Raw genomic sequence first — 22,481 nt, forward strand, 5'->3', positions numbered from 1 at the left:
ATAGGCCAAACCGGATGATCCTAAGCTCTGATACCAACTGATACAAACCACACCAACACTGTGATGAAACCCGACATCAAATATGGCACAGCCACCAAGAACACACGAAATTGGGGATGAAGAACCGCGACCCAATGCTTAACCAAGCACGAACCTTGGTATGAGGAAGACGCCACACACGGGGATGGGAATCCGTTTGATAAGTCAGGTTGAACGCCACAAGGAACCCCTTGATAAGTTCAAAAGTTTCTTCAAGAAATCAAGAAGAAAAAAAACACTCACAATTTTCATTCAACATTATCTGATTTTCCAATTATTTTGGCAATCCTAATAAGGACGAAAATTCCACACACAAAACCACTTGGTCTTCCTAAAAACCGAAAATTAAAGACAACCTTTTGTCTTCCTAATGAAAACCCTAACAAGCACAACAAAGAAAGACTCTTGGGCTCACACAAGTCAAGTGTTTGACTTGTCCAAGAATAAACAAAGACCAAATAACAAAAAAAAAAACATGAATAAATTAAAAATACAAGATGACAAATACAATAAGACTCATGAAGCTCCTAAACTTAGTCAACTTTGATGAGTAGGACAAGTCTTTGTTCTCCTTCAGTGTTGACCATGGTCTCCTCTTGTTTTAGGACTCTGTGGACTAGGCTGTTAAGTTCTTCCTTGAATCTCTTGGCTCATGCCCTCGTCACTGGACCAACTGGAACTTGACTTGGGACTTGGGTCTTGGTGTCCTCATCACCCACTACCCCACAAACATAACAGGCCATAGCCCGACATTCGTCCGGATGGCATCTTCTGCACCTCGTGCACTCAGGATAGTTCCTCCATGAATCACCGCCTCCCTGAGGGCCACCCTGAGTACCCAGACCTCTCCTATTGAGACTAGGAGCGGTCGAAGCATCGGGGGTCTTTCTCTTCAGATCACTGGGGCCTCCGCCCCTACCAGAACTAGAATATGGAGGCACCGCCCTGTGGCCCTCCTGCCTTGCTGGACTCTCCCTCCATATCTTATTCTCTGCTTCCTCAGTGGTAAGAGCCTTCTCAACAGCCTGGGCATAAGTTGTCCCCCTAGGAACTGTTGTAATCCTCGCATCTTGGGCTATCATAGTATTAAGCCCTTTGATAAATCTGTCATGCCTAGCTACATCAATAGGCGCAAGATTTGGTGCGAACTTCGCAATTCTGCCAAACTTCAGGGCATATTCTATAACTGTCATGCTGCCCTGAACTAGCCCCACAAACTCATTTACCTTCGTTGCCTTGATGGCAACATTATAGTATTTCTGACTGAATAGATCCTTGAATCCTTCCCAACTCAGTGTAGTAACATCTCTAGTCTGTGATGCCACTTCCCCAGATACGGGCATCCTCTCTCAGGATATTTGTGGCATAGGCCACTCTATCATGCCCCTCTATCCTCATAAAATCCAGAATAGTAGTAATCATAGTCATCCACGGTTCAACCTTCAGTGGATGAGGTCCTCCCTCAAAGATTGGGGGCTGCTGTTTCATGAACCGCTCATACAACGGCTCTCATCTTTTCCCAACCTCTACTGGCAATACAACTGGTACCACTGCAGGTGGCACCATAGGGGTAGCACTCCCTGATGGAGCCTGCTGTCGCAAAATTCGGATCTGCTCATCCTAGCTCTGTAGCCGTGTTTACATGTCTACCATAAGTTGCTGCCAATTCTTAAGGACTGGCAGAGGGGTCTGGCCCTGGTCATCATCTGCAATAGTTGCGTAGATTTCCTTGGATGCATAGTTATCCAAGTTAATCTGCAATCAACGACTCGACGGTCAGACTTTGATGACAGGGTAATAATCCTTCCATGATCCACCATTAGAACTCAAACATTCACAAGCAATCAAGATATAACAGTTTATCCCAGTATCCATCCATATATCATTTACATGCATAGCAATGCTAATAAGCATGGCTAATATCATCACACAATAGTCAAGGGCCAGGTCCTATCAGCATCTCATGCTTCCTATTACCATACAAATATCAGCATTCATAATCCTTTCTAATCATTTAAGCATATAATCATGTATACGCAATTACCAAACCCTGAGTCGAGCTTGTCTTTCGTGGCGAATGTACATGTCCAGCCAGTCTTCAGGAACCCTTACACCTAGGACGCTCTGATTCCAAGTTGTAACGCCCTGGATAGCCAAGACCGTTACACTGTGTGTTCATAAAGGTGCAAGACTTGCTAATCAAGTCGTTTAGTTAGAAATGTGTTACTGAAGCTGTAGTTGAACTAGGGTTAAAAGATTTTGGCTAAAAAAGTTACATTTTATATAATCAAATATTCCTTTACATGGGATCCCAACAGTAATAATGTTAAAAGACAGTTTACAAAATCTCAAGAAAAAAGTACAGCTACTAGCCACTATAAGGGCAAAACAGACATTTAGGCTTTTCCCGTCCTATCAGCTGACTATGTACATTCAGCCCCAAAGCTCTCCATCTTAGGACTGGTCCACTTTGCCCTTGACTTTACCTACACCACGTAGCACCCGTGAGCCAAGGTCCAACAAGAAAACACAATAACTGAGCATAATCATCAAACAACACAATCAGATAACTCATACAGTATAATCATATACTCAACAATTCAAATATTCACAATAATCAAGCAATCAACATACAAAGTTTATCATTTCACATTAATAACCAATTCACATACGATAACCAGGGCCAACACCCTTAGGTTGCACCCTCTATTTATCCCACTAACTCTGGCTCGCTTAAATTAAGCTCAGTGAATATCAAGCTGTCCTCAGCTACTAGTGGCAGAGCCGCGCCCTGTGCGCAAATATTGATTCTAGCACTCTTAGGCCGTTTATCACATGTCCCATGGAGTAATACCATCTATGACATCATAGCAGATATAGGAATCTCCTAGTCCCAACATAATCACATAACCGGGTGCAGTTTTCTTACCATTGGATTCCAATAGCTTTGATCAATGGTGACACCCCTCAAGCACGATCCCTTCCGAGCCCTAGAGTACACCTAGTCATGGTCACATGTTAGTACCATACAAAACTTCAATACCAAAACCTAACCTCGAGACCGATCCCGAGCCCTCGGGAAGCTCTAATTCCACCAAATGGGGCGGTGGAATCAAACCCTGAGCCCTCGAGCAAAAAACCTAAGAAATATCCCAAAAACCTTCTTCTGGAAACAGGGTAACGCTACAATGCCATAAAGAGGGCACTATAGCGCTACAAACAGAGCCAAAAACACCCCCAAGCACCCAAGCCTAGAGCTGTAGCGCCCTAAGCGCTGGCCACAGCCAGACAACACCCTGGTTTTTGTCCTCTTCGAACTTCCTCGATGTAAAACCCTCCAAAATCCATCCAAACCTCAACCAAATACCACAACAAGCCTACCAACATCTATATCTCACCCCACATGCATCATCAAACCAAGAAAAAACCATGACTAATCTTGAAACTCAAAAATCAACAGAAACTTCAGTATTCAAGTGACCAAGCTCAGAATTTCTTACCTTCAATAGAGAAATTCGACCTTAGGCTATCCTCCACACTTCATTAGCTTTCCCTCCTCAAAACCTTAGCCTTAATTCCATAGAATTCCCATGAAAACCCAGTTCAGAAATCGAGTTCAACACCAAAACCAAAACTGAGGAAAACCTTGACAACTTACCTTTCCATAAAGAGGGCACTATAGCGCTACAAACAGATCCAAAAACGCCCCAAGCACCCAAGCCTAGAGCTATAGCCCTAAGGCTAGCGCTACAGCGCTAGTCACAGCCAGACAACACCCTGTTTTTTTCCTCTTCGAACTTCCTCGAGGCAAAATCCTCCAATATCCATCCAAACCTCAACGAAACACCACAACAAGCCTACCAACATCTATATCTCACCCCACATGACCCAACCATACAAAAATCAACCACATGAATCATCAAACCAAGAAAAAGCCATGACTGATCTTGAAACTCAAAAATCAACAGAAAACAACAGAAACTTCAGTATTCAAGTGACTAAGTTCAGAATTTCTTACCTTCAATAGAGAAATTCGACCTTAGGCTATCCTCCACACTTCATTAGCTTTCCATCCTCAAAACCTCAGCCTTAATTCCCTAGAATTCTCATCAAAACCCAGTTCAGAAATCGAGTTCAACACCAAAACCAAAACTGAGGAAAACCTTGACAACTTACCTTAATTGGATGAGTAACCTCTGCTATTCCTCAAGCTTAATCAAGGTCCCTAACTCCAAGCTTTAGCCAAAGCTCTCCATGAGCTATAGCTCCAGAAGATTCTCAAGAAATGAAGAGTAATGGCCAACCGAGTGAAAGAAAGGGGTTAGCTCAAGGTGTTCTGTTTCTCTTTCTTTCCTCTTTCGTTTCCTTTATCTCTTTTCTTTCTTTCTTTCAGCTTCCACTATACTGTAAACATTCCACTAAGCCTTAAAGGCAGAAATAACTCTTCTCCCTTATAAACCAAATGACCATATTGCCCTCCCAATAATAATTAAACCATTGAATCATTCTAAGGGCATTTTGGTCATTACTCCCAATGCCCGCTAATTCCTCGAGTGTCTCTGATATTTACCACTTACTTCCCAACACCTAACTAATCACCAATTATATTCCTCAATACCAAATAGGTTCCAATATATTTCGTAAATTCCCATAAATACCCCCAGGCTCGCCATGAGCCGGGTATAAATCCCCGCCGTGACTTTTTCACTAAACCGCTCACTAGGATCGCCTCGAATCACAAGCAACAAATATATCCACATAATAATGTGGTCTCAACAATTTATCACATATATTTACCTTTATGCCGTCAACGGGGAAAAATTACGAATATGCCTTTATAACCTAATCAGGGCCTACATGCATACTAATACACATAGTCATGCATCACATATATTCCAATAATCATATAAACATGATTTTAATCATTTAAATCACATATAATCCAGTTATGCCCTCCCGACACACTAATCAAGGCCCTTAAGCCTTATTAGTAAATTTGGGTTGTTACAGATGGGCTACCGAAAAGAAGATGCATCTTGTTGATGTAGGTAGTACCCATCAATCCATTTAAGCCATCTTCAACTGTGAAGTCCCATACCTACACAGTCTTAGAATCATCACACTTGACCTTCCCCAGGCGGTGTGGGATTGCACAGCTTTACCCGGTCTTTCCCCTTACGGATCACGGGATTCTGACTGTCACAGGGAAGCCTAGTTTTTTTCATTGTTGTTTCTTAGTTGTCTTTGATTTAACACATATTCACTTTAAGAATGCGATGCTATCATCACCAATTGCATTAACATTAGTGTAATGTTGTTCCTTTAAGAGTTAAAATCTCTTGCATGGTGACCAATATTTCCATACACAAAACATAGAACTTGCCTGCACTTGAATTGATCCTTAATTTTCTTGGGAGTACCCATTACATTGGCAATAATTTTAGTTCATAAAATTCTGAAAATAAGACTTTTACATCTAAGAACTTAGAATCCATATATTGAGAAATAAGGAATTTCATATTACCTTTCACTTTTAGAATGTGATTCCTACATTTAATTCCATCCTTTGTTGACGAAAGTAATGGTGTCAAAGTCAAATGTCTTGCCGTCTCACAAAATTTGTCTCGTCAAAATGTTCCATACGGACAAGATTTTCCTTATCAATGTGATTGAGTTCTTGATTCATAAATTTAAGGGTCAAAGAAGATGACAGTACTACAATTCATGTCATTTAAGAGTCTAAAAGTAATACAAAATAATTTTTTCATGTCACTAGTCCATGAGACATGAAATCTACACTACTACAAAAACACCCTTTTATGACACTTTTTTAGGGCACTCACCTAGATCCGAGTCCTAAAAACTATGTGTGTCCTAAAAGTTTGATTTTTTTTAACAAACACGTCCTGGACATTTTAGGAAACTCATTGAGAGTCCTTAAAGAAATTTTTTAGGACACGCGGTGCAAGCCCTAAAAAGTTATGTGTGTCCTAAAAGTTTGAATTTTAAAAATCACAAATTCCCTCCAATCCCTCAAATCTCTCAAATCACACTCTCTCTCCTCAGTTCACCCTCTCTCTCTCTCTCTCCCAAATCTCCCTCTCTCTCTCTAGCTCGTCTCTTCCATGGACAAACGACTGCCTTGCTATTGCCTCCGAACGCCAAGTGACGCCCCACGAGATGCGCTGCCCCTCGAAACCTCCAACCCCCGGAGCTCAGCCCCACACGCGCGGCCTAAGGCCCTTCAAGTGCTTTAGAAGTTTATGCGATTTTTGGTTTTCCCAAACTTTCCGACCACTTTCCAGCCACCTCGAGCCCCCACGAGATGAACCACCACCACCACCATATTCCTTGCATCTTGGGCTTCAATACCCACTAAATTTTTTTACCCAATGGACACCGTGGAGTGGTGGCACCGCCACTTACTCCGCCCATTCTTTTAGGGCTCACGTCAATTCTTTTAGGGCTCGCAATGCGAGTCCTATAAATTCTCAATTTTTAAGGCTCTCAAGTAGAGGACTCGAGCACCGCGAGTCCTAAAAAGCCTTTTTTGTAGTAGTGCTAGGGTTGTAAAAGGCACCCACTATTCACCTCTTCTAGTGGGAGACATGATCTACTATTCACATCTCCCTATGGGAGACGTGATATGGTCCTTTACGTCCAACAAATCACGTCTTTCACTAGGAGGCATGATATCTATTACATATATATTGCTTAATTAAAATAATTAAAATATATTTAATATTGATTTTATTTAATAATCGGTACCTAACTTTTTGAATTGGTAGATTGTATATGTTTAACCAAATTTTGACTTGATGATGTGGCTGCTATGAAAGAGAAATGAGGAATCATGACACATTTAATTTAGAAATTAGGTTGGAAGGAGTAGCTGCTCGAGGAGGCTATGTCAGAATATAAAAGATTGTTTAGCAAAGATCCAATAACCTGCTCAGTGATGGAGCAGACTAGTACCATCTCATGAATCTGCTCGGAGTACAAGACTTGCTCGATGAGCAGGACACTTTAACCCAAAAATCTGAGTTTCACAGGATACTACCAAATATCCCAAGATATTTATGTAACTCATATTTAAGTTGTATTATTCGTATATTATGTTAATATGTAACAGAATGTACTCATCCCACACCTACATGTGTAGGGCCTAGATTTGCTCATAAGGGCCCATAGTCCACTAAGACTCTCTATAAATAAGGGGTTCATTCAATCGTTAAGGCTAAGTGAAAATTATGAGAGATAAAAGCTAGAGATTTCTTTTGCAAGCACTTTATGTACGAAACCCTTCGAATTGTATTCTTTTGTCAGCTTATGAAACTTAGTTGAACCCTATTTCTTCTTGATCTTGAGATTGACAATTATTTGATAAATAAAAGTACAAGTGGATGTAGGTCATTTCCATCTCTTGGGGCTAAACCACTATAAAAATTTTGTGTCGATCTCTTGATTTTAGTTTGTTATAATTATGTTCTATCATTTAGATTGACTAAGTGTCGTTGACCAAAACACTAGTCAACATTTTGGTGCTTTAATTGAGAGTTGAACTCAAGATATTATTTTATTAGATCGATCTAAAACAATCGCTATCACTACTAGAAGCCAAAGTAATTTTTTTAGTTATATGGTTACAAGGCACATTTTTTCCTTTAATAAACGAATAATAACCTAGTTCAATTCAATTCTTTATGTTTTTTCTTCAAGAACATGCATTGCTCGAAGAATTTTTAAATTCAAAAGACACGTTTTATCCATTTTATTACGAGATATATACTAGGGAGTGTGCTCTGCAAACTCATTATTGTCAATTTTGTTATTAAACAAGTATTACTTAACATGTGTGCTTCTTAAACAAAATTCCTAGTACATTGTTATATGATACAACATTCGAGCAGTTGTGTTAGCTCGAGCAATTTTGGTTATTTGGAAAGTGACCAAGGGCTGACCTCCTCAATCACTTGGGGTGCATAAAGGGTATACATGATTGCACATAAGTAAATAAGTTAAAATAGCACAGTTGAGTAATACTTAGAAATTTTTTAAAAATTTATAAAGTATTGTGCTTCGTCCAGCAAGGACATAAAATAGCAAGATGCTCATAATATTTGAAATGAGAAATAAAAGTTAAATCATATATAGTAAAGCAAATTGTTATATCAAAATGAAATGAGCAATATATAATATGAATAAAGCAAGTGTAAAAATAGTCACACATATTATCCGAGATTAAAAGCTGCTCGGCCAACCATTGTTTCTACACCAAAGAACTTTAGATCCGAGGTTAAAAAAAAAAAAGAAAAAAAAAAGATTCCCTTCTCAAGGCTCCACTGCCTCGGTATCTCCCCCTTCAGGCTCTTCTTGCTCGAATCAAGGAGTGGCAGAGATTTCTTCAGTAGTAGCAGCATATTCCTCCTCTTCACGAGCAACGCACTTGGTGTTTTCTTTGTCGCGAAGATGAGCAAGGATGTAGTCAAAATTAGTCTCCTTATTGTTCTTCCGAAATAGGAAAATGCAATTAAAGGCTGCACTCTTGAACTTGGTCAAGTTCGAGGAGTGTGACTCATTTTCACTCTGAAGCTCTTCCTCAAGAAGCTTCGTCTCCTCTGTTGACTTAAGCTGCTGAACCTTGAGTTCTTTAATAGGAACGTCGAGATTGTTCCTATTCTCTTAAAGCTCCTCCAGCTGGCACTTGATTTTTGCCCCTGACTTCTCGAGCACCTTCATCACTTTGCTTTTATTATTGATCTCGATGTTTTTGCTGTCGAGGTCCTTCTGCAATTCTTCAGGAGCTTGACAAGAGTGTGGCTATCGTTAATTTGTTTCACGACATACCACAATTTCCTCAATGTCTCCTACAAGTTTACTGCTTCGATGTAGGTGTTGGTGAGAGTAATAGTACCATACAGAAACAAAGCAAGTGAGATTAAGCACATGAATGGAATAAACAAGTATAAGACTTGGAAGAAAAAGTGAGAAAGAAATAAAAAGCAACTCACCGAAAGGATATCGGACAGTGCTCGTCCATGACTGGAGTCGACCGCTGCATTTCGATCCTTGAAGACAACATCAACACTCATTGGGTGTTGAACAAGGGTTTGGACCGAGGAAGAGATGGAGCAAGCGGTTGTCTTCAATTTTTTCCTCACTCATTCCTTCTCATCTGAGAGGGGTTCCATTCCGCGGGTAGGGATGGAGTGTCCTGCTTCTTGGGGGCAACAACAGGAGGATGTTCTGATAGTTGGCTAGAAGGCACCATCAGAGGAGCAACAGAAGATCTACTAGTAGGAGGATCACATCTGCTATTTTCTTGTCGGCTCTTTGCTCGAACCAGCCCCTGGAGCGACCTTTCTCTTAGTACTCTTTTTGGTTGGAGATGGAAGGGAAGCATAGAGATTGAACATCTTTCAATCAGCTATGGTTGTAGTCAAAAAATGAAATTGTATTAGATTATGGAAATATGTAAATAAGCAATACACTTACGTAAAATGTTATATGACTTAGAAGAATTTTCAAAACAGCCTACGACCACAGCATACACAAAACAAAAAGGAGTAATTATATAATGTGGAATCCCCTTTTCGTCGTCAGAAGACATGGGCTCTTCCTTCTCCACTTCGAGCACTTTCTTGCCTTTTCCTTTGTCAACAAAAGGTGTTGAGGTTCAAGGGCGAGGAGCATCACTGTAACGTCCAAAAACTGCTAATAAGGCTTAGTGTCTTGATTAAATGATTTATATGGTAATATGAATATATATATGCATGTTTATGTGTATTAGATGTGCATGTGGGCCTGTTCTTGTTAATAAGGTCATACCTGTAATTTTGACCCATTGAGGGTATAGATGTGATTATATTTGTTAAATGATTGAGAATTCAGCTCGAGGCGATCCTAGTGAGTGGATTAGCGGAATAATCACAACGGGGCCCAATACCCAGCTCGAGGCGAGCCTAGAGGTATTTTGAGGACTTAATGGGTATTTCAGATTTATTGGTTAACAGACAATTATTTGGTGATTAATCGGGCACGTCAGAATTCATTTGGAATTTATAAGACTACTTGAGGATTAGTGGGAAATGCGATAAATGACGGGTTTGCCCTTAAAGGCATTAAGAGGCTAAGATTCACTAGGGGCTTTTTGGTCATTCCCTAGGTTTAGGATAGACTTAACCATGGGATATTATATTCACTACGACTCTGTAGAAAGAACCAGAATAGAAGAAGTTCAGTCTGTCAGCAATTCTCTCTCTTTGTGCAGTTCACATTCTCTCTCTCTCTCTCCTTTGGGGAGGTTTAGTGAAATTCTTGGAGAATTGGTTCAGAAGTTGTGGATGTGAAGCTGGGATTGTGTAGAGCAACCTAGGGGGATCGAAATCTCAGTTGAGGTAAGCTTAACTCTGTTTCTTGATGAATTCCAGCCAAGGTTTAAGTGTTTTTCTAGGTTTAAGACTCTAGTGTTGATTTTGAGTTTGAGGATGTTTAGAGGGTTTTGATGACTTGTTTATGATAGTCTTGTGTTGCTAATGAAGTTTGGTGGTTAAAATGGATTAGAAATCTAGTTTAGGTTTTGATTTGGATGGATTTTGAGGAATTGGTTCGAGAAAAATATAAGGGATTTTTGGGTTTTAGGATTGCGTTGCGGCTCTGTTCTCCAGGCAATGTGACCCATGTGCGTAAGAAGGCCTTAGAGGATCCTTGATGTTGCCCAGGCGCCGCAGCCCGTGTCCCCTGAGAGAGAACCTTGGGGCTCTCTGACTTGTAGTGCGTTGCGGCCCTTAAGGCTTGGGCTGTAGCTCTAATTGAGAGAAATAACCAAATCAGGATTTTAGTCTCGAGAACTCAAACCTAAGTGCTCAGGAAGGATTATACTGCCCGAATTAATAGAATTTGAGGTCACGGAGGCTAGTATGTTATTCTAAAGCTTTTCATTGGTTTAGGTTTTAATGGTTATCCATTATTGCTTTGTGACTAGGGTTACCATTGAGGCTCAGGATTGAGGATCGTGCTCGAGACCGTCTTACACCTTTAGCTTGGGACTCGAGGTAAGAAAACTGCACCTGGGTTGTGAATGGGGCTTAATCCCCTGTTAACGAATATGTTATGACTTTGAATATATCTATATCTAATAATATCTAGATAGGTATGCTTGTAAAGGTTTCCTCTGATTGCTTGATGTGCAATGTATATTTGTGCTTGTATCTATTTTGAAGGCCAGCCTAAGGGTGTCAGGGGCCGTTAGCAAGCATGCGGAATGTAGCCTGACCTAAGCGTGTCGAGGTCAGCTATAAGGGCGCTGGGCTTAAACATCATACAATAAACAAAAGTGTTGTTTGCACTTAATTTTTTTTATTGATTTATGAGATTGGTTTATGTGTTTGTTTGAGCTGAATATTATTGTTAAACTTATTGCTTCTATCCTATTGTTGATTGAATTTATTGATCTAAGTATAATGTACATATACTATTGCTTATTTATGCATGTTGAATTAAGTTTTCTTGATGAGCCTTGGCTCATGGGTGTTATGTGATGCAGGTAAGGGAAAGGGAAAGCTGGACTAGCCGTGAGTTGGAGAGCTTTAAGGGAGGTGTGTACATCAGTAGCTGCTCGACCGCCACGGCCGAGGGATTGACAGGAACTAGAACCAAATTGTATTTTGCCACTTAGGCTGGCTTCTGTTGTAATTATTTTGAGGGATGTAATTGCCTTGTAAACAAATTTTTAGGATTCCCTGCACAAACTCTTACTTTTTAATTAAAAATAACTACTTTATGATCAAAATATTTTAACCCTAATCCATTAATTACCTTAGTAACACGTTTATGTACAAACGACTTGATTAGCAAGTCCAGCACTATTTAAAATACACAGTGTAATGGTCTTGGCTATCCAGGGCATTACAATCACCTTGTTCCTTTATGTTGATTCTTGTTGTCCTCCTTCGAGGAACACAGACCGCCTGATACTGGCCAGAATGTCCCAAATCTTCCTCAACATTTCCTCCACCTGCAATGCCTTCTTCATTGACATGGTGGGTATCAAGTAGATCGACTCTCCCAAAGTTCTCATCATTTATAAGCAATCTACAACTCTTTGCCTCAAAGGAAAGCTAATCTAAGACCATTTCTCGCCTGTCCATGTCCACAATAGGAATGGGTCTATCCCGTGGCCCTAAAATTCAATAAGAAAAATGAGGTAAGGGAAAGAAAGGGAAAACAAAGAATGTGACATCGCAGACTAAAATAATAACCTACTTGTTGGAAATCTTGATTGTATGTGACTAGGGAAGTTGTTAGAAAATACTCCTTATTATAACTTCCCACATTGATCCCAAATGTGGGGTCAGTCAGGAACTCTCTAGTCTTTTCCCGGTGATAGAAGTGGAAGAACCCAGAACCTTTATGGCCTGGATTTGATTATAAATCAAATAAGTAATGGACCTCATGAGGAGAAGGAGCGGCCCATACTTTATTATGATAAAGGATAAATAATGTTGAGAGCATTAAGTATCCATTTGGGGTTATTTGAAAAGGAGCGACGTTGAGTCGTATGATATCGGTTACCTCCTGGAGCGGGCTTTTCTCTTCACGACGAGTCGTATGATATCGGTTAGCTACTCATCGTCAAAATCAATCTCATTAAAAGGAACATCTTGAGTTCGTACCTACGATTGCTGTTGTGGTGGTTGTTGTTTCTCAGGCTATTCTCTTTCTAGTTGTTCGGGTAGTTGTTGTTGTATGGGTTTCTCAGAATTTTGCCCATTAGATTCATACCTAGAAACTTGAAGATCTGTAGGAGATATTTGTTTGGTCGTTTGCTTGATCCTTGAAATATCTGAATAAAAAAAACAACAGTTATGGCCTCTTCAACAAACAAAGACATGCTTGTTTCCCTCCCTCTTGTCGAAATTTTGGCTCGTAGTGGAACAACAAAGTCAGGATGCACAATAAAAGTCCAATTATTTTGAAGGAATTTTCATATTCCTTGTTCTAATTCCTCAATCATCTGACAATATTCCTGATCGAGAGCAAAATGAAAATCATAATGAGAGTCCACACCAGATTCATCAGATGGTTCCAAAATATCACGATTGAGGTCAATATTTAGTCGACTCCATTCGACTTCATCGACCAGTGTTTGTAGCAAATTTGGGTCAATAGAATAATTACTCCCCAGTGATTGTGTGCATACATATGGTGAATGTGAATAAATTCCCTCAGTTGCGTATTCTAGGAGGTGTGGAAATCGCGTATAAAAGCAAAGCTATGAGTTATAAAGTGATATTAAGAAGGTGAATAAATGCTTACCTGGTCGAAGATTGGAAGCATATCCTGTAACGCCCTAGATAGCCAAGACCGCTACACTGTGTATTTATAAAGGTGTGAGACTTGTTATTCAAGTCTTTTAATCAAAACGTGTCATTAGCTAAAGTGTTCTAGGGATAAAAGACATTTTGGCCTCAAAAGATACATGTTATAAGTTATAAACAGTTACAGAAGGGATCCCCAAAATCAACAATGTTTAAAAGTTGGTTTACAAAATTCAACAGTTAAGAGTAAACATTAGCCATACTAAGGCAAAATACAAGGTTCTGGTCCTCTCGTCCCTGTAATCTCCTCAACCATGGCGGTTGAGCAGCCTGACATGTACATTCACCCTGCAGAGCTCTCCAATAAACGTTGATCGATCTTGCCCTTGCCTTTACCTGCACCACGCAGCACCCGTGAGCCAAGGCCCAGCAAGAAAACAACATACACAGCATAAACAATATTATCAAACAGACATACCAATAAGCATGTTTAGATATTCAATCCACAGCATATAAGCACAATTCAAGGTACAAGTAACCTCATCTATACTCAGATTATTCAACAATCTCATTAATCACATTCATAGCCGAATATAATAGTCAATTAACACAAATACTAGGGTCGGCACCTTAGGTCGCACACCCTCTGTTTAACCCACTGACTCCGACCCGCTTAAACCGAGCTCAGTGCATAATAAGTTGTCCTCGGATACCAGTGTCCGAGCCGTGCCAATTGCACATGTTAACTGCGGCACACTTAGGCCGTTGGTTTACAATTTACATGGCAGAATACCATTCTTTCAATAATATATATCAGGGAGCACTTAGTCCCGTTCAAATATTCAATTGGGTGTAGTTTTCTTACCTTTGGCTTCGAGATGAATTAGCTACGGGCGATTACTCCTGGAGCGCGATCCGATCCCCGAGCCCTAGCTTAGCACCTAGTCACAACCATGATGAAAGATACCATTAACAATCTTAAATGAGTTTCCAAACCAAGTTCTAGTCCCCGGAACATTGAACTTCACTAAATATGGTAAAAGATTCAATCCCGAGCACCCTGTGTTAAATTCCCAAGCCTAAAATCTCAAATTCCCAAACGCCCGGGCATAGGCCACCCATGCCGTTGCATGGCCCCAAAAGAGCCCACTTAATGCACAAAAACAGGTAAGGGTCGCGGCATTGCTTGGACCATGCCGCGGCCTGCCCTCCTTCCTCAGCATGCATCAGCTTCGAAGGGACGCGGCTCACCAAGAACCATGCCATGGCCCGACCCTTCGAACCTAGAAAAATCCACCATTTTCAATCTCTAAACCTTACCTTAAGCCATCCCAAAGCCCCCAACTCAAACCAACTAATAACAACATCATTAGAATGATTTAAACAACACAATCCAACCAAAAATCCAGCCGAACACTCACCAAAATTCCAATTCCAATTTCTGAGATTTGAAACCCACAAAATTTCAAAACCAGCCATGAAAACTCTCAAATTTAACCATCAAACTTTAAATTAAACCTTACCTCAGCTGTAGAATCGTTTCTCCAAGGATCCCCTGTCCTATCTTCAGAGTTTTAAGCCTCAACTCCACCTTGAATGTCCAAACCACAACTATTAAAAACTCATCCATTTTTCCTAAATTTCCAACCTCAGAAACGAAAATTAATGCTTACCTTGGTTCTAATTCAACCCTTGATTAGTTCCTTGAGCTAATCCTCTGGTTCAGCCCTTCAATTCTCAAAGATTCAACTTAATTCCAGCAGTTCCTCCTCAAATTTCAGTGTTTTCCTTCCTTAGGAGAGAGGTGAGAGAGAAGACTGAGGAAGAGTCGGTCTAATTTCTGTCTAGTGTTTTCTGAGTCTTCCAAGTATATCTTTAGGTTATTAGACTAATCCCAAAGCTTGGGGTGCCGGAAACGTCCCCGAGGGCAAAACAGTAAAATCCCCCAATAATCCCACCTAGACATCCTAACCTCAAATATATCTCCAATTATTTATTTTCATAACCCAATAGTCTAAATCACTACCCGACACCTATTTTACGCTTGACTTGTCCAAAGTCAATTATAATGCCCCGTTGTGACTTTTCCCGCTATCTAGCCCTAGGATCGCCTCGAGTCGCCGGCTACAGAGTTATCCACATAATAATGTGGTTCCCACATATACAACATATTTATTTCATATTATCACATAATATCATCAATTATCATATAATATCATTTAAGCACTATCAATCACATAATATCACATCCAAATAAATACTATTCACTCTAATCCCATTTATGCCCTCCCGACACACTAATCAAGGCCCTTAAGCCTTATTAGCGAATTTGGGACGTTACAACTATCCCCTCATACTGAGAATTTCGACCTCGAAATTTATCTGAATAACTCGGGATACTGATCCCGCATCGCTGTCTCTAACTCCCAGGTCGCTTCCTCGACTTTGCTATTCCTCCACAATACTTTCACCAACGGAATTGTCTTATTCCATAAGACTTTGTCCTTCCGATCCAAAATTTGAACTGGTCGCTCCTCATAGGACAAATCAGTCTTTAACTCTAAGTCCTCGTACCTCAGTACATGTGTCGTATAAGAAACATACTTCCGCAACATGGAGACATGGAACACATTATGAACTCCTGATAGCGACGGTGGCAAGGCCAGCCTATAAGCCACCTGTCCAATCCTCTCCAGGATCTCAAAAGGTCCAACAAACTGAGGGTTCAGCTTGCCCTTCACTCCAAACCTCCTCACACCCCTCAATGGTGAAACTTGCAGAAACACGTGTCCCCAACTTGGAACTCCACGTTCCTACGTTTAGGATCATCGTAGCTTTTCTGTCTACTCTGCGAGGCAAGCATTCTAGCCAGAATCTTCTCTATGGCCTCGTTAGTCCTCTGAACCATATCTGGCCCCAAATACTTTCTGTCACCCATCTCATCCCAGTGAATGGGCGATCTACACTTTCTTCCATATAACATCTCATAAGGAGCCACTCCAATTGTGGACTGATAGCTGTTGTATATGAAAACTCGATCAATGGGAGGTACTTACTCCATGAACCCTCAAAGTCAATCACGCATGCCCTAAGCATGTCCTCCAATACCTGAATCGTCCTCTCAGACTGTCCATCAGTCTGAGGATGAAAGGTTGTGCTAAACTTCAGCTGAGTCCCCATAGCTCTCTGCAAAGCTCCCCAAAACTTGGAGGTAAAGATAGGGTCTCGGTTAGATACAATAGACTTTGGAACCCCATGGAGATGAACCACCTCCTTCACATACAACTCTGCATACTGTTCCGCTGTATAGGTCGACCTCACTGGTAGAAAATGAGCTGACTTAGTGTATCTGTCCACTATCACCCACACCAAGTCATGAAATCCAACTGTCCTGGGTAATCCTCCCACAAAATCCATCGTAATATCTTCCCATTTCCACTCTGAGATACCTAAAGGCTGAAGCAATCCCGCTGGTCGCTGATGCTCAGCCTTAACCTGCTGACATGTCAAACATCTAGACACATACTCAACCACATCCTTCTTCATCCCGGGCCACCAATATAATGCCCGTAGATCCTGATACATCTTCATGGTACCCGGATGAAGTGAGTATGGTGTAGTGTGCGACTCATCCAGTATCTCTCACCTGATTCCCTCATCAGCCGGAACACAAATCCGCCCCTGATACCGAAGCAAACCTGTCTCAGAAACAGAATAATCCTTAGCTGTCCCTGCTAAGGCATGCTGCCTATTTTCCTGCAAATGCACATCTACTAACTGACCCTCCTTGATCCGCTCTAACAGGGTCGACTGCAAAGTGATATTGGCTAACTGGCCCACTACCAGTTCTATCCTTGCCCTGACCATTTCATCAGCCAATTCTCTCGAGATCTTGGTGGAAATATACAACTGCCCTGGGCCCCTCTGGCTCAATGCATCAGCCACCACGTTGGCTTTTCCAGGATGGTAAAGGATATCACAGTCATAATCCTTAACCAACTCCAACCAACGTCTCTCCCTCATATTCAGATCATTCTGGGTAAAGAAATACTTCAGACTCTTATGGTCAGTGTTTATCTCGCACTTCTCCCCATACAAATAATGACGCCACACCTTCAGTGCGAATACCACCGCTGTTAATTCCAAATCATGAGTCGGATACCTTTGCTCATACTCCTTCAGCTACCGAGATGCATAGGCTATGACTTTCTCATTCTGCATCAGCACGCAGCCTAAACCCATCCTCGACGCGTTACAGTAGACCACAAACTTCCCTTCCTCCGAGTGAAGACTCAACACGGGCGCAGAAATAAGCCGTCGCTTCAACTCTTGAAAGCTGTTCTCACACTTCTCTGACCAGATGAACTTCTGGTTCTTTCTTATCAACTCTGTCATCGATGAAGAAATCTTTGAGTAGCCCTCTACGAACCGCCTATAGTAACCAGCTAACCCAAGGAAACTCTGCACCTCCGAGGCATTCCTCGGCCTCGGCGAATCCCTAACTGCTTCTACCTTGGACGGATCCACCTTAATCCCTTCTGCCCCAACTATATGTCCAAGGAAGGTCACCTCTGGTAGCCAGAACTCACACTTCTTAAACTTGGCGTACAACTGATGCTCCCTTAACATCTGTAGAACTTGTCGGAGATGCTGCTCATGCTCTGCCTCTGAACTGGAATAAACCAAGATGTCGTTGATGAAGACAATGACGAACTGATCCAAGAAGTCCTTGAACACCCTGTTCATCAAATCCATAAAAGCTGCTGGGGCATTGGTCAAACCAAAAGACATGACCAAGAACTCATAATACTCATACCGTGTCCGAAAGGCCGTCTTCGGTATGTCCTCATCTTTTATACTCAGCTGGTGATAACCAAATCGAAGATCAATCTTTGAGAATACCATCTTACCTTGCAGCTGGTCGAACAAGTCATCAATCCTTGGTATAGGGTACTTGTTCTTAATAGTTAACTTGTTCAATTTTCTGTAATCGATGCACATCCTCAAAGTCCCGTCCTTCTTCTTAACGAACAACACTGGAGCGCCCCATGGAGAATAACTAGGCATGATGAATCCCAAATCTAGAAGTTCTTGCAACTGTATCTTCAACTCTTTCAATTCCGCTGGTGCCATTCTGTATGGTGTCCTTGATATTGGTTCTGTCCCTGGCACTATCTCAATCTCAAACTGAATCTCCCTGCGTGGTGGCAACCCTGGTAAATCCTCAGGAAATACGTCTAGGAATTCACACACCAATCTGGTCTCTCCCGGCCCTGTCGGCATGACCTTAGTGGTATCCACCACACTGGCCAGAAAACCTATGCATCCCCTCTACAACAAGTCTCTGGCTCTCATTGTTGAAATCATGGGAACGCGGGGTCCAGACACCCCACCTACAAAGACAAAAGGGTCCTCGCCCTCAGGGTCAAAAGTCACCATCTTCTTCCTGCAGTCAATAGTAGCTCCATACCTAACCAACTAATCCATCCCCAAAATCATATCAAAATCCTCCATGTGTAACTCAATAAGATCCACCGAGAGTTCCCTACTATCAACCATCACTGGCAGTGCCCTAATCCATCTCCTAGAAACTACCAGTTCCTCGGTAGGCAATAAAGTCCCAAACCCTGCAGTCCGATACTCACTAGGTCTACACAATCTACCTATCACTTTACTAGAAACAAAAGAATGTGTAGCACCAGAATCGATCAAAACAGTAAAAGGAGTGCCAACGCTAGAAAGCTGACCTATCACTACTGAGGGACTAGCCTCAGCCTCTGCCTGAGTCAAGGTGAATACTTGAGCTGGAGTCAAGCTATCCACCTTTCCCGCTTCACCTTTTTTCACCATTGGGCAGTCTTTCCTGAGATGCCCTACAAATCTGCACACAAAGCAAGCCTTGGCCCGACACTCGCCCAGATGGCGTCTTCTACATCTCGCACATTCTGGATAGGTCTGCCATGCCTCACTGCCACTTTGATGGCCTCCCTGACCACCCCGATCCCTCCTATCAGGACTAGGAATGGTTGAGGTGTCAGGAGTCTTCCTCTTGAAGTCACTGGGGCCTCCGCCCCTACCATATCTAGAATATGGAGGCACCGCCCTACGAACCTCCCTTCTCGCTGCACTATCCCTCCATATCTTATTCTCCGCTTCCTCAGCGGTAAGAGCCTTCTCAACGGCCTAGGCATAAGTTGTTCCTCCAGGTACCGTTGTGATCTTGACATCCTGGGCTATCATAGCATTAAGCCCTCTAATGAATCGATCTTGCCTAGCAGCATCAGTAGGCACAAGGTCTGGTGCGAACTTCGTAAGTCTATCAAATTTCAAGGTATATTCAGTAACAATCATATTGCCCTGAACCAGACTCACAAACTCATTCACTTTCGCTGCTCTGACAGCAACATTGTAATATTACTGACTGAATAGATCTCTGAAACCTTCCCAACTCAATGTAGTCACATCCCTAGTCTGCGATGCCACTTCCCACCAGATGCGGGCATCCTCTCTCAGCATATATGTGGCACAGGCCACCCTATCATGCCCCTCTATCCTCATAAAATCCAGAATTACGGTGATCATAGTTAGCCATTGCTCGACTTTCAGTGGATCCGGTCCGCCCTCAAAGATCGGGGGTTACTACTTCCTGAATCGCTCATATAACGGCTTCCATTTGTTACCAACCTCCCCTGCCTGAATAACTGGTACCACTGCAGCTGGTACAATAGGGGCAGCACTCCCTGATGGAGTCTGCTGTTGCAGAATACGAATCTGCTCGTCTTGACTCTGTAATCGAGCCTGCATCTCAGCCATTAACTGCTGCCAGTTCTCAGGCACTGGCGGAGGTTTCTGGCCCTGGTCATCACCCCTGGTCCCGGACCTAGTGCTGGCTAGTCGTGTAGATTTTCTTGGACGCATAACTATCCAAGTCAATCTGCAAATAACGACTCAACAGTCAGACCATGATGACAGGGTAAGCACTTCTCCAAGATCCACCAATAGAAAATAACCAATCACAAACAATCAACATATAAACATCCATTCTCATGCACTGGCTGCTAATAAGCACGCCTCCAATCCAATCACACAAAAGCTAAGAAAGCTAGGGAAATTTTAAGAAGTAAAGAAGGAAAGGTTATGGGGAGATCTATTTATAGGTAATGATTTGGAAGTGAGCAAATAACGTCATCTTGAAAAATTCATCATGAGTTTCTGAGTGATGTGAAGTCATGCATGTGGGTTGGGGAAAAGGAGCCTCATTTTTTGTTGAAAATGAGCAACGATGACAGAGAGGAAAAGTGTGACAGACGCTTAGGAAACCTAAAAGTCGTCACTTGCGTATTCCAGGAGGTGTGGAAATCGCGTATAAAAGCAAAGCTATGAGTTATAAAGTGATATTAAGAAGGTGAATAAATATTTACCTGGTCGAAGAATGGAAGCATATCCTGTAACGCCCTGGATAGCCAAGACCGCTACGCTGTGTATTTATAAAGGTGTGAGACTTGCTATTCAAGTTTTTTAACCAAAACGTGTCATTAGCTAAAGTGTTCTAGGGCTAAAAGACATTTTGGCCTCAAAAGATACATTTTATAAGTTATAAACAGTTTACAGAAGGGATCCCCAAAATCAACAATGTTTAAAAGTTTGTTTACAAAATTCAACAGTTAAGAGTAAACATTAGCCATACTAAGGCAAAATACAAGGTTCTGGTCCTCTCGTCCCTATAATCTCCTCAACCGTGGCGGTTAAGCAGCCTGACAAGTACATTCACCCTGTAGAGCTCTCCAATTAAGGTTGATCGTTCTTGCCCTTGCCTTTACCTGCACCACACAGCACCCGTGAGCCAAGGCCCAGCAAGAAAACAACATACACAGCATAAACAATATTATCAAACAGACATTCCAACAAGCATGTTCAGATATTCAATCCACAGAATATAAGCACACTTCAAGGTACAAGTAACCTCATCTATACTCAGATTATTCAACAATCTCATTAATCACATTCATAGCCGAATATAATAGTCAATTAACACAAATACTAGGGTCGACACCTTAGGTCGCACCCTCTGTTTAACCCACTGACTCCGACCCACTTAAACCGAGCTCAGAGCATAATAAGCTGTCCTCGGATACCAGTTTCCGAGCCGTGCCAATTTCACAAGTTAACTGTGGCACACTTAGGTCGTTGGTTTAAAATTTACATGGCATAATACCATTCTTTAAATCATATATATCAGGGAGCACTTAGTCCCGTTCAAATATTCAACCAGCTGTAGTTTTCTTACCTTTGGCTTCGAGATGAATTAGCTACGGGCGATTACTCCTAGAGCACGATCCGATCCCCGAGCCCTAGCTTAGCACCTAGTCACAACCATGATGAAAGATACCATTAACAATCTTAAATGAGTTTCCAAACCAAGCTCTAGTCCCCGGAACATTGAACTTCACCAAATATGGTAAAAGATTCAATCCCGAGCACCCTGGGTTAAATTCCCAAGCCTAAAATTTCAAATTCCCAAACGCCCCGGCATAGGCCACCCATGCCGCTGCATGGCCCCAAAAAGAGCCCACTTAATTCACAAAAATAGGTAAGGGCTACGGCATTGCTTGGACCATGCCGCAGCCCTCCCTCCTTCCTCAGCATGCATCAGCTTCGAAGGGCCGCGGCTTACCAAGAACCATGCCACGGCCCGACCCTTCGAACCCCAAAAAATCCACCATTTTCAATCTCTAAACCTCACCTTAAGCCATCCCAAAGCCCCCAACACAAAACCAATTAATATCAACATCATTAGAATGATTTAAACAACATAATCCAGCCTAACACTCACCAAAATCCCAATTCCAATTTCTGAGATTTGAAACCCAAAAAATTTCAAAACCAACCATGAAAACTCTCAAATTTAACCATCAAACTTTAAATTAAACCTTACCTCAGCTGTAGAATCATTTCTTGAAGGATCCCCTGGCCTATCTTCATAGTTTTAAGCCTTAACTCCACCTTGAATGTCCAAACCACAACTATTAAAAACTCATCCATTTTTCCTTAAATTTCCAACCTCAAAAACGAAAATTAATGCTTACCTTGGCTCTAATTCAACCCTTGATTAGTTCCTTGAGC

The sequence above is a fragment of the Humulus lupulus genome, chromosome 4 (genome assembly GCF_963169125.1).
Source record: "Humulus lupulus chromosome 4, drHumLupu1.1, whole genome shotgun sequence".
In the NCBI taxonomy this organism is placed as follows: Eukaryota; Viridiplantae; Streptophyta; class Magnoliopsida; order Rosales; family Cannabaceae; genus Humulus; species Humulus lupulus.